This window comes from Pseudorasbora parva, chromosome 3 (genome assembly GCF_024679245.1).
Source record: "Pseudorasbora parva isolate DD20220531a chromosome 3, ASM2467924v1, whole genome shotgun sequence".
Classification (NCBI taxonomy): Eukaryota; Metazoa; Chordata; class Actinopteri; order Cypriniformes; family Gobionidae; genus Pseudorasbora; species Pseudorasbora parva.
Genome location: NC_090174.1, coordinates 27,168,470 through 27,186,329, shown reverse-complemented (window position 1 = coordinate 27,186,329; position 17,860 = coordinate 27,168,470). Strand labels below are relative to the sequence as shown.

The following is a 17,860-nucleotide window of genomic DNA, read 5'->3' as shown; positions in this document are numbered from 1 at the left end:
TTTTCACTGCTCTAACCAGTGGTACTTACATGATCATATGCCTAAATTTAGAAACATTTTCAGAAGAGATTTATTTTTGATGTTTACCATGTAGAAGCTGTACCAGCTCCATTCACCACTGCTGCGTCCCAATTCGCGTAATACGACCTAAAAGTATGTACTCTTTTTTAGAAAAGAAAAAAGTACAGCTTTGGGACATACTACTTTGTCATCTTTAACGGACTCTGTTGCTTAGTTACGCCTGCAAGCCATTACCCTCGTCATCTCACTTTAGAAGCTATGCGTGTGATGTCACCATCGGCCAGAGTTGCTGCAGTCACCATCATCACCTCAGGGTCTAGTCTCATGGTTACTATACCTACTCTAGCCTGACTATCTACCTACCTGTGTTACTTACCTGAGATCACCTTCATCAGTCTTCTGCTAAAGTCCTCAGTGGTCCGGGTCTCCAGATTCCGGCTCTCCATTCTCATCTTCAAACAGAAGGAACTCCGAAGGAACCCATCCAGCGAAGTCATCTGCAAACTATCAGACTGCTGCGATACTGACCATCGATTCACTCCTGCTTCTTCTCTGCTTTCTGCTCTAATAAACAACTGTACTTTATACTTACCTTGTTTGTCTCCTTCTGTTGCATGACGAAATAATCATTACCGTCCCTCAGATTTGACTGACTGGATGCTGTTACAGTGCTGAAGAAGGAATGCATCCTTGATGTACACCTTTTACTAATATTAAACCATCCTGTGTTTCCTCATTCTGTTCGAACAGATCCATCGATGACTTCCATCCAAATTATACCAGTTTAAAGTTTCTTCTATACAGGTAATTCTAGTGTTGTTGCTGGTGTCACAAGACAGTGATCTTCTGCCAAGAACATCAGGCCAATCCTCTCCTGTCCAGAAGGTGGTTTGTCTTCGTCTGGCATCTCAGCTGAGACCTGTCCACTATGGGTGACCCTACCAGTAGTTGTGAAGTACCAGTGGCGTAGCTCTCGGCATCACTGATGCACACAAGCCCTCACAGCACGTCAAGCTGCAAACCATATGAGGGACCCTAACCTACCCTAACCAAACTGCTCAAAAACAACCGCACATAACCAACCAATCTAAACATCCTAACAACCACATATCAATGCACGAAAAACCACTCCGAAAATCCAGCAACCGTTCCATAACATGCTAATAACCTCTCAGAAAACCTTGCCAAACATGTCAACACCATCCCAAACACTGTGACAACCAAATAGCAATGCATTAAAACCACTTAGAACAACCTAGGAGGAGTCGCATGACATCAAAAACATCCAACCAATTTCACAGAAGCATTCTTAAAATTCATCCAAATAAAAAACCTAACCTACCCTGTGGTAATAAAAACGTACACCACCATAACTCAATATTTACATACGTAGGCCCCGCTGTGCGATACTCCAGCCTCCATTTGACACTTTGATGACTCAGTGTCTGGGCTTCTTTCTTCTGGGTTCCTCAGGCAGGGGCTCTTCACTGATGTCCAAATGGATTCGTGGAGCGAAGCTTCTGCTGGGTGCGGAGAAGCTTTCAGTGATCAGGACGCGTCCGTCAGGCTGCTCCGTCTCCACCAGTGAAGGGCAGTTGAGGGTCTCCCACAGCCGCTGCTTGATCTTCAGTCCCAGCTCAAGGCTGTAGGGACGGTGCCGACCAGAGCGCGTCATCTTCATTGGCTCCACCACAGAGCGATAAATGTCCTGGTATTTCTCCACGCTATAGCCGTGGATGGAGACAGGCTCTTCCTGCTGACACACGTCCACTGAAGAGACTGAGGGTGCTGGATGAATGTCGGGAAGGACAGCTGCGTTCTTTAGGTAGCGCTCGTCCAAACCGGTGGGTCTTTGGACTTCATCCGAGATGCAGCTGTAATTGTGATCTAACTTGATTACAGCTGCTAACTGTGAAAGGTCTTGAATGGAAGAAAGGCCCTCCACCAAGAATCCCCTCAGGTGTGTGGGACGAGCCCTGGTTCTTCTTGAGCGACGCTGTTCCATGCTGATGACTGAAGAGCAACTTCCCAAATTAGACAAATTGAAGAAACTTTCTAATCTGAAGAGTTGTAAAGAGCTTGTAGCATGAATGATCAGACTTCAAGGTTTGTTGTGTTGATTTCAAATGTCAACTGCAGTTGCTACTCGATTAGAATGTTGAGGCTCGTTTAAATGTAAACAACATTTGATATCAGCAGCAAGTCAATTAGAGCAGCATAAGCACTACATTAATAAAGTTATATGCTTCTCTATTACCATTATCATCTTTATTTACATTATTTAGGGTGCATTCCTCTTCTGTATATGCAGTGGTGTCAGCATTATTTGGAACTGCTCTGTGTTTGTTCACTTTTTTGGACATGATGAACTTATCTCTGTGTTCAATGAATCTTTTAAGTGAACGAATCCTTGCATTGACTCGTATCTCCTTTTGTTCACTGAATTCTCTACTTTTTGGCGTTCATTATTGCTTTGGTGACTTTTCCGGCCTCCAGAAATTGACTATAGCACTATATGACTATTAACCCTCAGGTGGTGTTCAAAACCCTGTAACACCTGAGGTGTTCCCGGTCAAAAATGACCGGCCCATAAAAAATATCTTATAAATCACTCATTATACCATATTTTCACCCAATCTTGGATTCAATCTTTTTGTCAACATGTTCTCTTTCAATTAGTATGTGTGTGAGGTAATGTCAGATGCATAAATGTATATTAGATGCAGGTTAGGGTAGGATCAAATTTCTCTCTGTGGAAAAGAATGTGTGTAATACTCAAAGTTTGTGTGTTTTAACGTGTGTGTGTCTGGGTAGCGTGTGTATAAATGTATCGATACATGCACAGGTCCAAGGGCTCGATGCTTGCAAGCACATATGCTCATATGTGTACATGAAAATAATGAACATGCTCCTGAACTAAATTGTTCTGTTATTTTCAGTCTCTCCCATTCACTTTCAATGGTCGGCTATTGTGACCATTTTTGACCATGCCTACTCTCAGATAAATGAGGCCCACGATTAATCAGATTCAAACAGAAATATAAAATCAGTCCTAATTAAAAGAGAACAAGTTGACAAAAAGGTTGTATCCAAGATTGGGTAAAATTATGGTATAATGAGTGATTTATAAGCTATTTTTTATAGGCCGGTCATTTTTGACCGGGAACACCACAAGTGTGACTATGTGCCATATTTTTTACAAAATAAAAGTTTCAAAACAAAATTCCTGGTGAAACATTAGAGTAGACTAGTGTGATCAACAATACCAATTTTCTTCAGATTTTATTTAATATTTCTAAAATTATTCAAAAATGTAAAAAAAAAAAATATTCAAAAAATGAAATGCCTATACTCTCAAATAAATGAGGCTTATGATTATTCAGATGCAAATCAAAATATAAAACCAGTCCTAATTGAAAGAGAACAAGTTGACAAAAAGATTGAATCCAAGATTGGGTGAAAATATGGTATAATGAGGGATTTATAAGATATTTTTTATAGGCCGGTCATTTTTGACCGGGAACACCATAAGTGTAACAAGGTAACAAAACTCCCACAAAAAAGTAAGAACATTTCCCAAACGTTTTTGAGATTTAGTTATACCCTTTGGGAACAAAGTCACTAAGTTTCAGTCCAAAGTGATAACATTAACTAGCATTTTCGCGGAAAAGAATATCTTCTCTGGGTCAAATTGACCTGAAAGAGCTTTTTTGGGTCGGGGTTGTGAAACTGAAGCTTATGATACACGGGGCAACATTTTGAGCAATGTTGCTGAATGATGTTGCTGTGTGTGGACATTTTCCCATTGAGAATGTGCAACACATTTCTTTTTGGATATCCAGATAGAAATGTGTTGCTTCCACAAAAATATTAGCAACAAATAAGAAATGTTTCTTGAACACTATACACTGTAAAAAAATGTTTTTGCGATTTTGTTATTTCAACAATTTTTTTCAGTAGAGATAACTAGATTGTCCAGACAACAAGGCATTTTAAGTTTTCTTGTCCTCAACTAGACTGAAAGTTAAGTGAACAAGTATAATTGTTGTTTTAACTTAAAAACATAAGTTGAACTGTTCTGGATTTTACTCCAATTATACTTTAGTCTATTTATTTAACTACAGTAAACTAAACTTAATCTAGCCTACTATGTGCAGCTGATTTATATACAACACTCTAATTATATAGATATGAGCACATTTATTTAACTTACCGTATATTTAATACGTACCATTCCACACCATATAAACCAAGTCTTAATCAAGGAGTCAATCCCTGCGTCCCAATTCGCATACTATCCATCCTAAATAGTATTCGAAAATAGAATTAGTATGTCCCAAATCGTAGTATGTTGAAAAGAGTAGTCCAAAGATTCCCGGATGGTTTACTATTTCCGGTCCAAATTCACAGTATGGATCGATGGGCACTCTAACGGCTGATATTGCCCACAACCCATTGCGAGTTGGACGAGGATTCGATTAGAACTACAAACGCGGATAAAAAGCGTCAAAAAACTACAAACATGACGGCTGTGCGAGTTCGACGGTTAAGTAGAGAAGTTAAGATAAAGGGGCTTGAGTGACCAACTATCAATATTTTACCCGTCAAAAATATATTTATTCAGTGTTGTCCACATTATATTTCACCTGCAGCATTGTGAACTTTTTTAATGACACGTTTGGCCATTAACTTTTAAATGCATCCTTATATTTAAACTGCAAACACATGAGGAGAGTCTCTGACCCACAAAGAACCACACATGGAAGATCAACGAGCGGCTACATTTCTCTCCGATACGGTAGGAGATTAAACTGAATGTGGAGGATTTGAACTGTGACGAATCTGACGATGATTGACAGGGCAGATAAACGGTGACGGGATGCACGTAACTAAGCGACAGAGTCCGTTAAAGATGGCGCAGTAGTATGTCCCGAAGCTTGCATACTTTTCTGCTACACACTCAAAAGTATATACCTTTTCTTCACAAAAAGAGTACATACTTTTAGGACGTAGTATAAGTAGGCGAATTGGGACGCAGCAAATGAGTAAAGAGTTTTTGTATTAACACGGCTAGTGAAAACAGCGCCATCTGGCGGAGAGGATAATTATGTACATCCAGGAAATGCACGTGCTGTATGCGCGCGCCCCCGTATCCCCTCCCCCACCGACTGACAGACCAGACGCCATTTCCATTCAATCGCAATGCTGAGCAAATGAGTAGTGTTTACACCGGCATAGTGTTTTATCTCATTAACAGTATGAAGTTTATAACATTATATTGTGGTAGGATGGTGTGTGTGTGTGTGTGTGTGTGTGTGTGTGTGTGTGTGTGTGTGTGTGTGTCCATGCGCACCTAAACTTAGAGATATCTTCTTTGACTCGAGGTGCAAAGCGGAGGATAGAAACAGGCGACTGAGGCGAGATAACTTTTTACAGGGAAATATTATAAAGTAAGTGTTTTATCTCATTTACCATTTGTTTTTCATAATATATTGATTTATACCAATATGTAACTTATATGCTGTGCGCGTTTAAACGAGCCAAAACTTTTCTCTCAGGGGACATGACTCACCGTGCAGTGCAGACATGGAGTTTACTTTTAACCAAGATAACACAAAGTAAGTTACGTGTTTAACCTCATCTACAAAGTGCATTTATGACATTATATTGTTTTATAATTATATTTGTGTGTGTGTGTGCGTGTGCGTGTGTGTGTTGTGCTCCCAGAGCCGTTGAAATACAGAGTTCCTAACGTTACACGCCTCGCGGGGTTCATGGAGCGCTCAACAACTCGCGCCGTCTATTTGTTCGAATGGTTGGAGGTGGACAGCAGTTTCACTATATTTGCTGCAATTTCTGGTAAATATTAACTTTATGAATTTAAATAATATCAAATTGTGAAATTTGAAGTATTCAGCCCTAATTAAATCACTTTGAGTCAGTGTACAGTGTAAACATTGCAACATGTTGTCAATAAGCCTATAAAATGTTTTTTTTTTTTTTTTTTTTTTTTTTATGTTTTTATCTATTCCTCCTTGACAAGAAACTGAACTGGTTTACGGATCGGATGAAACTACATCTCGCTTCACTGCATGGTCTCTCTCTCAGATCGCCATCAGATACAGATAAGTTTCATGAAACTCCTTGAAAATTATTAAATGTGAGTTTGAATCGATACAGGTAAAATAAATAACTATTAAAGGGTAAGTTCACCCAAAAAGGAAAATTACCTCATGATTTACTCACCCTCAAGCCATACTAGGTGTATTCCAGACGAATACAATCGGAGTTATATTAAAAAAAAATCTAAAGCATTATAAATGGCAGTGAATGGCAGTCCAAATTTTTAAGCCCAGAAAAAAGTGCATCCATCCATTGTAAAAGTAATCCACATGGCTTCAGGGGGGTTAATAAAGACATTCTGATGCGAATCGATGGGTTTGTGTAAAAAAAAAAAAATCCATATTTAACAAGTTATAATGTAAAATATGTAGCTTCTGGCGGGACGGCCTTCCGTATTAAAGTTACGGAAAAAGTGTAACTGGCACGGCAATGTCGTCGGACGTAGAGGGGAAGAAAAACGCAACTGGCGCAGCGACGGCATCGGACATGGTGTAAAACAAAACGTAATTGCCGCGACGATGACGTCGGACGTGGCGTAAACCTTTTGAACTTCGAGAGGCGTTACACTTATTTCGTAAGTTGAAGGCGGTCCGCCAGAAGTCCGCCAGAAGCCTTTATTAACCCCCCGGAGCCCTCTGGATTATTTTTATAATGGATACAGGGCTTGACATTAAGCATGTTCATGTGCTTGTCCAGAAAAAAGTTTGATATTTTGTGTGTGTGTGTGTGTGTGTGTGTTTTAAATATAATTTATTCTGAAACATTAAATATTGCTTCTTAAATGTAAGTGACTTTAAGGGAATGTTAATTGAAGTGAATGTTAATTAATTGTTTTGCTATGAACTGTCATATGAAGTCAGTGTCATTTTCAGTCGTGGTGGTATTCAGGAAAACAGGTCAAGTGTTGTAATGTCTTCTCTAGAGGCTGCACAAGTGTCAACAGCGCAACCTTGTTATCGTCAGTTCACACTATCAATCGCCCCTTACACTAAATTAATGCAATCATTCTTGCATTTTGGTGATTCGCTAGCTATTTTTTGTTTTAATCAGGTCCATCGGGCAAGCAAAATTCTCTTTCACTTGTCCCTTCGAAAAATCCACAAGCGTTAATGTCGAGCCCTGGGATAGATGCACTTTTTTTCTGGGCTTCAAAATTTGGGCAGCCATTCACTGCCATTTATAATTTTTGGATTAGCCAGAACTTTTTTTAATATAACTGATTCAGGGCTCGACATTAACGCTTGTCTGGGACAAGGGGATTTTTTGAAGGGACAAGTGAAAGAGAATTTTACTTGCCCGATGGACAAGGGCCTGATTAAAACAAAAAATAAACTAACGTTAGTGAATCACCAAAATGCAAGAATGATTGTGCATTAATTTAGCGATCGATAGTGGATAATAATATATGATGAAATGACGATAACAAGTTTGCGCTGTTGACACTCGTGCAGCCTCTCGAGGAGAAATTACAACACTAGAGCCATTTAAGCTGTTTCTTATGATTTCATATGACGGTTCCATAAACATTACATTAACATTCACTTAGTCACTTACATTTTAGATGCAATATTGAGTGTGTTTGTTCTATTTCAGCAGCGAAAATCGTTCACAGCAGAACCGTAACGCGTCTCACAGCAACTGAACGATTCAGTGTTTGAATGAATCGTTTGAATGAACGACTCAATGGCTCACTCATTAAGACGGCCACCTGCTGCCACCTACTGGAGGTTTAGTTTCATGTTTAAACATACTTTCTAACATTTGTATTTGTCTATTCAAAACTACAAATCTCAAAACATTATTTAATGTAGTTGTGATTTTTCAGTGTAAATTATTTTATTTGATTGGTAACAGCCCTTATATTGTCTTATTTTAATTTAATGTATTGATCAAATTTAACAATATAGAATGAAACCTGAAGCAGAGCCTTTATTTAATAAGATTAGGGGGAAAATTCCCTTTATAAAGGGTAAAAATAGCATACGTTTCAAATGATTCAATAATTTTTTTTTAAATCACAAATATGCATATTTAAATATGTCAAAGCTGATTGAACACTGGGGAGAATATTGCTTCAGAATAAATTATATTTACAACGCACACACGCACGGAAAAACAAAAAAATATCGAACTTTTTTCCGGACAAGCACATTTTTTATTTGGCCAAGTGAATGAACGATTTACTTGTCCAAAGGACAAGCACATGAACATGCTTAATGTCAAGCCCTGTGATTGTATTCGTCTGAAACAAGAATGTAATACACCTAGGATGGCTTGAGGGTGAGTAAATCATGGGCTAATTCTCACTTTTGGGTGAACTAACCCTTTAATATGACAGTGGTTTTAAATGTTGTTTTTGTTGCTTTTTTGCATTTGAATATTGCACTTTACTAGTAGATACAGCATGAAATAAACATGTATGAACATCAGAGAATATGTTTAAAGATACAGTACAATGTATGAAATCTGTATTGTCTCATGTAATCGCAGTGTTTCAACTGCGCAAACGTTAATAAAGGTCAATAAATAGCTTTTAAGCAATGTCATGTCACATTTACCTCAGAAAAAATATTCTGTCAGATAGAAAAAGTATATTTACTATATTGCATAGTTATTGTATTGCTGTTCTTTAGTGTTTAATGTATGTTTGAATAAATATTTTATGACAGCACCACTTAAAATTTGTATCTGTGTCTCATTTTTTTCCAGCCAGATGATGATGAGAGAGACATTGTTCATGGGGTTAATGTAGGGGATCTTGACCATGAGTGAGGACATCAGACATGATAGTGCCTTCCCAGATGATGTTGTGGATGTGGATGTCATACTGGACGGAGATTGTGGTCATGGATCTAGAAGATGCCCTAAATGCCTTTGCCACACTATTTGGGCTCGAGCTATGAGGTTATCCAACTTTTTATTTTATTTTTATTTTTAATCTAGGTTTAATGATTGGGGAGAGCTGCAAAGCTGAAAAAAATGCAGTGAGGTAACACTGGTGCATATGTGCTGTTTATGCTCATTGATAAATGTACTGAAGCTTGAGAGCTTACACATTGTTAATTAAAATGAACTTAAATTAAGTTTATATTAAAATGGTATAAAGCCAAATCAGAGGTGTTTAAGAGTCTGTGCCGTTTCTTTTTGCAATTTTCTGAAGAAAGGACATTTCAGACCTTTTGTGTGGTTGTTTTTGGTGTTTGTTTTTGCAATAAATATAAATGTCTACTGATATGTGTTGCTGTGATTTTAATTTGCTATGGGTTTTATTCTAAATCAAATGTAATTTACAAATCAATAATGCAATTAATACTTATTAAAGCAGCTTTGCAACCAACTAAAGTGAAGTTATGATGACTAGAACATTTAAGTTCAGAAAACTAAACTGAAGTTATGATGACTATCAAATTTAGGTTCAGAAAACTAAAGGGAAGTTTTTATTACTAAATGGAATTAGTTCAGATAACTTATCCAAATAAGTAAGAGAAACTTTAAAAAACCAATGCAAAAAGATAACAAAATATATTAAGTTTTGTCAAATTATGTTATAACGGAAAAAGACCTCAAACTTGTGAATGCAGTAGATCATTTTTTGTTATACAGTTGTGTCTTTTGTATTCCATATCTAATGTCTTCATAACAATATCTAAATACTTTCCCCTAAAATGAAACGTATTCGATATGTTCAGCAGTAAATTAACAATTAAACCACATTTTAATGTCACATTTTACAGTTTAGCTTTTGCAGTCAGTGCCAAATAGAATTCTCTGAATAACACGAATAATAGTATTAATATTGTTTTGATGTTTTGAACGGTCTACAATAAGAAAAAAGTCAGTAAAATAGACCTCGTTAAAGTATAACTGATACATTTTTTAAAATCTGATTTGGCTTCCAACTAACCAAAGTGGCTGAATATCCAAGCCAATATTTAAGAGTCCAAAGCAGAACTCACTGACATCAGATATAGTAGGCCTATAACTCAAAGTAATAATTTACTCACACTCGTGTTGTTTCAGACCCATAGTATATGACTGTTTCTTCTGATGAACAGATCAGAAATAATATTTAAACTGTTTTGTCCATGCATTGAAAATACCAAAACAAAATTAGACCATGTTGACCTAATATGGATGAGGAAAAACATTTTCTTATTAATATGGTTTTAAAAATAATGCCTTTTGTCTTGATACATAAAGATATATTAAAATACCATCAGACAATAGAAATGAAACTCAGAAAAAGGACAACTTGAATAAAGAAGACTTTTATTAATTATTTTCTTTCTTTGAGATTGATGCTGTTTTTCATGCCGTGATTGTTTTAGTGTTTTACAGTTTTAGTTTTTCAGTAAATTAAATTTTTATGTTAGTTCCTTTGTTTGTGTATAATGTTAATAAAACATTGGAACAAACTCTGTTCTTTAAATGCATTTTGACAGGGGAAAAAAATAAATATAGATTCAGATTTATTTTACAATTACACTTTCAAAATCTGTGATTATTTGTGATTACATATTTTAATTGACCGATAGCGCTAGTTTTTATGTTTAACATGGACATTTTGATTATTCATGATAATCAGTACATTATTATAATAATTATGTCACAAAGCACCTGCTTTATTAAGTTCTGGTCTAGATGACTAAATTACTACTACCCATTATAAATAGTAATTGTTTAATTTATAGAATTTTCACTGCTCTAACCAGTGGTACTTACATGATCATATGCCTAAATTTAGAAACATTTTCAGAAGAGATTTATTTTTGATGTTTACCATGTAGAAGCTGTACCAGCTCCATTCACCAATGCTGCGTCCCAATTCACCTAATACGACCTAAAAGTATGTACTCTTTTTTAGAAAAGAAAAAAGTACAGCTTTGGGACATACTACTTTGTCATCTTTAACAGACTCTGTTGCTTAGTTACGCCTGCAAACCATTACCCTCGTAAAATTTTACCAATCAAACAATGGATGCCATTAAGTGGAATGCCAAACAGTCATGCACCGAGTTTAAGGATTTGTTTGATGATGCTAACAGTTCATTATTTTCTTCTTTCAAAACAGCTATCAAAGAATATAGTTTAGGTGGAAAGGAGTTGCAAGAAGAAGTACGCAGTCTGAAGCAGCAAGTGTTTACTATGCAAACTTCTCTTGATGCCCTTAAGCAGAGAAGCCTTCAACTTGACAGTAAGATAGTTGAATGGGAGGATGTTGCTCCTGCTCCTGCTCCTTCTCAGGTATGTTTAGGTTCAGCTGCACCATGCAATACTGGGGATTTGGTCAGTCAGGTTTCTGTTCCATCTAATTTGACCTGTGGCCGTGTCCAGCCTATTGAGATGATTTTTCCCTCCTTTGGGGGGCTACATGATGAGCCCGATCCACTAGTTTACTTAGAAAGATGTAAAGACTTCTTGGCTCTCAGACCAATGTCAAATAGTGAAATTCTTGCAACAATGCGTAGTGTTTTGCATGCTTCTACCCGTGATTGGTGTGAGACTGTGAGATTCAAAATTGATACTTGGGAATGTTTTCAGCAAGCTTTTTTAGCTGTCTTTTTGCCAGAAGATTATCAAGACATGTTGGAGGATGAAGTACGAAATCGGTTACAAGGGGAAAATAAAAGTGTTCGTGATTTTACCTTCTCATTTCAAGCTTTGTTTAAGCGTTGGAAAAAGGAAGCTACTGAGGATGAAGTTTTAAAAGCCCTGTTAAAAGCTATGAACCCTTGTTTTGCGAGTCAGCTTCGAGGTTGTGCACAGACTGTTGAGGAACTAGTGAGGTTGGGGACTCAAATAGAAAGAGATTATGATCATCAGAGAAAGTATAATCAGTTTCAGTTGTCTAAGAGCACTACATTTGACCAGAATTCACAGACTAGAAAAATAAAAGAGGTAGAACAAAAAGTTATCTTGCCTTCAGAGCAACGAAACCCAAGCTTGATGTGTTGGAGGTGTCATGAAAATCATTCTCCAGGTTCTCGTCCTAATTTCAAGGTGGCTTTGAGTGAAAAACACTCTGGAGGGCATACACAGGGTGGTAAAGAATCCCAGGGTCGTAGTCATCAGCGAGGGGTAGTGTCCACTTATGATGTGCAACGACTTGTAAAGAAAGATCCAACTAGTAGCGGACAGGACAAGCGAGTTGGCCCAGTTGTTCTTAAACAGTTGGTCGTTCCCTTAACTGTGAGTAACTGTACTGGGAAAGCACTTGTAGATACAGGGGAAACCTACACATTATTGCATTTTGATTTATGGAACAAGATGAAAGGACCTAAAGAGCAACTTGATGCATGACATGAAGGACCTCTTTATCGGGCTAATGGTGATGCTACTATGCCTCTTGGTCAGAAAATGCTTGATTTTTATTTGCATGATTTGCATTTCCAAGTTCCTACAGTTGTCCTTCCAGCTCAGAAACTTGTCTATTCAATGGTTCTGGGGTTAGACTTCATAGCGTTGACTGGTTTGCAGCTTAATATTATAGATCAGTTGTACAGTTTCTCAGGGGACCTGGAAAATCGTGTTTTTTCCTTTCAGCCACCAATTACCTCAGGGGATTCTTAGAGGTTTTGGATTGTCCCTATGGATTGTAAGCCTACTGCTTCTCTTTATTCCACTGTTCCTCCTGTCCAACTTGAGTGGTCAGTGAGTGAGTACATGGAGAACTATGTGCAGGAAAAAACTGGAGTGGAACTTGTTGAGCTTGTACAAACCAAAGTCAATGAGAGTAATTTATCAGACAAAGAGTCTCATGTTCTTTTTACTCTCTTGTATGATCATCCTGAAGTATGCACTCCTTCTCTTGGTAGGACTCATCTGGTTCAGCATAAGATCGCTGTCCGTACAGATGTGGTTGTTGCGCAAAAGCCATATAGGTTACCAGTACATAAAAAGGAAATGGTTAAGGATCAAATTGATGATATGCTTTCACGAGACATTATTCAGCCATCTCATTCTTCTTGGGCATCTCCTATTGTGCTGGTGCCTAAAAAAGATGGAGGTCAGCGATTTTGTGTTGATTATCAACTGTGCTGTGAGCGAAAGTGATGCATTCCCTTTCCCTACTGTGGGTGAAATCTTGGAGTCACTTGCTGGAGCCGGTGTGTTTAGTACTCTTGATCTTAACAGTGGGTACTGGCAAGTGGCAATGGACCCAGACAGTATGGCTAAAACTGCCTTTGAGTCCCCTTTTGGGTTGTATGAGTTCAAGGTTTTACCTTTTGGTTTAAAGAATGCTCCAGCCACATTTCAAAGGCTCATGAATAGGATGTTGGCTGAATGTTTAGGACAGTGTTGTTTGGTTTATCTAGATGACATAGTCTTTTAGTCATCAAATTTCAGTCAGCATATACAACAAAATCAATCAAAATCAAAATCAAACTTTATTTCTATAGCCCTTTATAGCAGCCACAAGGTGTCCAAAGTGATTCACATCAAATATAAATAACACATAATTTGAATACAATATTCAAATAAAAGTAGAGAATATACACTGTTATAATGTTACACCGCTACTGCGTATCAAATGCCAATTTAAACAAATAAGTTTTAAGTTTTGTTTTAAATAGTACAGCAACAGCGAAAGCCCTATCGCCCCACTGTTTATGCCTCGACTTTGGAACCTGTAAAGTGCATTGATCAGAAGACCGCAAACGCCGATTTTGTCCACCCAGAATTAAAAGCTCGGACAGGTACTCAGGGGCTAGCCCATTTAGAGCTTTAAAAACAAACAATAAAATCTTAAAATCAATTCTAAAACGCACTGGAAGCCAGTGGAGAGTAGCTAAAACCGGAGTAATGTGTGCTCTTCTAGGAGGACTGGTTAAAAAGCGAGCAGCAGAATTTTGTACAAGTTGCAGACGGGAAAGAGATGTTTGACTCAAACCGACATAAAGAGCATTGCAATAATCAAGCCTTGAACTAATAAAGGCATGTAAAGCTCTTTCCAAATCGTGCCTTGTAAGAAAAGGCTTTACTTTACTAAGCAGACGAAGTTGGAAGAAGCTCATTTTTAATACATTACTAATCTGTGTATCAATTTTCATGCTGCAATTGAAACGCCCAAATTCCTGACAGTTTGTTTTGCACATGGAGTCAAAGCTTAAATGTGAATTTACATTATCATCTTTATTTACATTATTTAGGGTGCATTCCTCTTCTGTATATGCAGTGGTGTCAGCATTATTTGGAACTGCTCTGTGTTTGTTCACTTTTTTGGACATGATGAACTTATCTGTGTGTTCAATGAATCTTTTAAGTGAACGAATCCTTGCATTGACTCGTATCTCCTTTTGTTCACTGAATTCTCTACTTTTTGACGTTCATTATTGCTTTGGTGACTTTTCCGTCCTCCAGAAATTGACTATAGCACTATATGACTATTAATGAAAGAGCTTTTTTGGGTTGGGATTGTGAAACTGAAGCTTATGATACATGGGGCAACATTTTGAGCAATGTTGCTGAATGATGTTGCTGTGTGTGGACATTTTTCCATTGAGAATGGGCAACACATTTCTTTTTGGATATCCAGATAGAAATGTGTTGCTTCCACAAAAATATTAGTAACAAATAAGAAAAGTTTCTTGAGCACTATAATGATTGCTGAAGGATTGTGACACCTTGAAATTCAACTTTGCCATCACAGGAATGAAATAATTTTTAAATTATATTATAACAGAAAACTTAAAGACCTCAAACTTGTGAATGCAGTAGATCATTTTTTTGTTATACAGTTGTGTCTTTTGTATTCCATATCTAATGTCTTCATAACAATATCTAAATACTTTCCCCTAAATCAAGCATATTCAATATGTTCAGCAGTAAATTATCAATTAAACCACATTTTAATGTCACATTTTACGGTTTAGCTTTTGCAGTCAGTGCCAAATAGAATTCTCTGAATAACACGAATAATAGTATTAATATTGTTTTGATGTTTTGAACGGTCTACAATAAGAAAAAAGTCAGTAAAATAGACCTCGTTAAAGTATAACTGATACATTTTTAAAATCTGATTTGGCTTCCAACTAACCAAAGTGGCTTATGACCATTGCTGTAGGCCTGCTATACTTAGTCTAAGCCTGTCTTCATCTGAAAACCTTTCTGAATTGTGCATATGTTTTATTGTTAACACTGGCTGAAATTATGTGTGTATTCTTTGTGAACAGTGTGTGTGTATATCTGTGTATGGATAAATGTATGCTTATCCGTGTATATTTTGTACAAACAGTGATCGACTCAAAAGCTGAATACTGTGTACACATTTTTGGTGACGGCAATGGATGAAGCTTTAATGTACGTACATCGCTGAAACTTTCCAGTGTTCATTTGTCATTGCAGCACTGTCCCTAAGATCCAGCCGTCCTGAGACATCGCTGATCAAAAGATTCTATATCAAAAACATTGTAAGTATTAGTGAGTTAGTTCACCTAAAAAACGTTAATCAACTACTCACTCACCTTCATGTTATTCCAAAGCCGTAAGACCTTCGTTCATCTTCAGAACTCAAATTAAGATATTTTAAATTTAATCTGAGATTTCTGGCCCTCCCTGACATCAGTCTACATCGACAACTACAATGTAGAGTTAATAAAGAGATTGTTAAAGTACTCCATATAAATTGTTGGTTTAACTTTTTTTTTTTTTTTTTTTTTTTACAGGTAAGTAACCTGGTTACATATATATATATATATATATATATATATATATATATATATATATATATATATATATATATATATATATATATATATATATATAGTTTAGTTCAATTAACTTAAAAATTTGAGTTAATACAATGAAGGATCTGTGCAGATTGCTTATGTCCCTTTATTGTAAGTTGCTTTGGATGAAAGCATCAACTAAATGCTTAAATGTAAATGTATGACACACACAAACAAGTTTGCTCTTCTTTTACACTCTATTAAGTCTCGACCCGGAATATCCAAGCCAATATTTAAGAGTCCAAAGCAGAACTCACTGACATCAGATATAGTAGGCCTATAACTCACAGTAATAATTTACTCACACTCGTGTTGTTTCAGACCCATAGTATATGACTGTTTCTTCTGATGAACAGATCAGAAATAATATTTAAACTGTTTTGTCCATGCATTGAAAATACCAAAACAAAATTAGACCATGTTGACCTAATATGGATGAGGAAAAACATTTAATTATTAATATGGTTTTAAAAATAATGCCTTTTGTCTTGATACATAAAGATATATTAAAATACCATCAGACAATAGAAATGAAACTCAGAAAAAGGACAACTTGAATAAAGAAGACTTTTATTAATTATTTTCTTTCTTTGAGCTTGATGCTGTTTTTCATGCCGTGATTGTTTTAGTGTTTTACAGTTTTAGTTTTTCAGTAAATTAAATTTTTATGTTAGTTCCTTTGTTTGTGTATAATGTTAATAAAACATTGGAACAAACTCTGTTCTTTAAATGCATTTTGACAGGGGAAAAAAATTAAATATAGATTCAGATTTATTTTACAATTACACTTTCAAAATCTGTGATTATTTTTGATTACATATTTTAATTGACTGATAGCGCTAGTTTTTATGTTTAACATGGACATTTTGATTACTCACGATAATCAGTACATTATTATAATAATTATGTCACAAAGCACCTGCTTTATTAAGTTCTGGTCTAAGAATTTTAGATGACTAAATTACTACTACCCATTATAAATAGTAATTGTTTAATTTATAGAATTTTCACTGCTCTAACCAGTGGTACTTACATGATCATATGCCTAAATTTAGAAACATTTTCAGAAGAGATTTATTTTTGATGTTTACCATGTAGAAGCTGTACCAGCTCCATTCACCACTGCTGCGTCCCAATTCGCGTAATACGACCTAAAAGTATTTACTCTTTTTTAGAAAAGAAAAAAGTACAGCTTTGGGACATACTACTTTGTCATCTTTAACGGACTCTGTTGCTTAGTTACGCCTGCAAGCCATTACCCTCGTCATCTCACTTTAGAAGCTATGCGTGTGATGTCACCATCGGCCAGAGTTGCTGCAGTCACCATCATCACCTCAGGGTCTAGTCTCATGGTTACTATACCTACTCTAGCCTGACTATCTACTTACCTGTGTTACTTACCTGAGATCACCTTCATCTGTCTTCTGTCATCAGTCTTCTGCTAAAGTCCTCAGTGGTCCGGGTCTCCAGATTCCGGCTCTCCATTCTCATCTTCAAACAGAAGGAACTCCGAAGGAACCCATCCAGCGAAGTCATCTGCAAACTATCAGACTGCTGCGATACTGACCATCGATTCACTCCTGCTTCTTCTCTGCTTTCTGCTCTAATAAACAACTGTACTTTATACTTACCTTGTTTGTCTCCTTCTGTTGCATGACGAAATAATCATTACCGTCCCTCAGATTTGACTGACTGAATGCTGTTACAGTGCTGAAGAAGGAATGCATCCTTGATGTACACCTTTTACTAATATTAAACCAACCTGTGTTTCCTCATTCTGTTCGAACAGATCCATCGATGACTTCCATCAAAATTATATCAGTTTAAAGTTTCTTCTATACAGGTAATTCTAGTGTTGTTGCTGTTGTCACAAGACAGTGATCTTCTGCCAAGAACATCAGGCCAATCCTCTCCTGTCCAGAAGGTGGTTTGTCTTCGTCTGGCATCTCAGCTGAGACCTGTCCACTATGGGTGACCCTACCAGTAGT

General features: G+C 36.7%; 1 long non-coding RNA gene across 6 annotated transcripts; it reads left to right on the top strand.

Annotated features, from left to right (window-relative positions):
- Positions 1-5,168: 5,168 nt before the first annotated feature.
- LOC137070805 (uncharacterized) lies at positions 5,169-17,526 on the top strand. 6 transcript variants are annotated; one of them, XR_010904343.1, is made up of 8 exons: positions 5,169-5,277; positions 5,406-5,471; positions 5,580-5,639; positions 5,749-5,880; positions 6,065-9,048; positions 11,216-11,388; positions 15,490-15,554; positions 17,307-17,526. It is a non-coding gene; the product is annotated as an uncharacterized lncRNA (long non-coding RNA). The 6 variants fall into 6 exon arrangements; XR_010904347.1 differs by having other exon boundaries at positions 5,180-5,471; positions 6,065-6,181; positions 8,854-9,048; positions 17,307-17,521; XR_010904346.1 differs by having other exon boundaries at positions 5,194-5,238.
- The last annotated feature ends 334 nt before the right edge of the window (positions 17,527-17,860 follow it).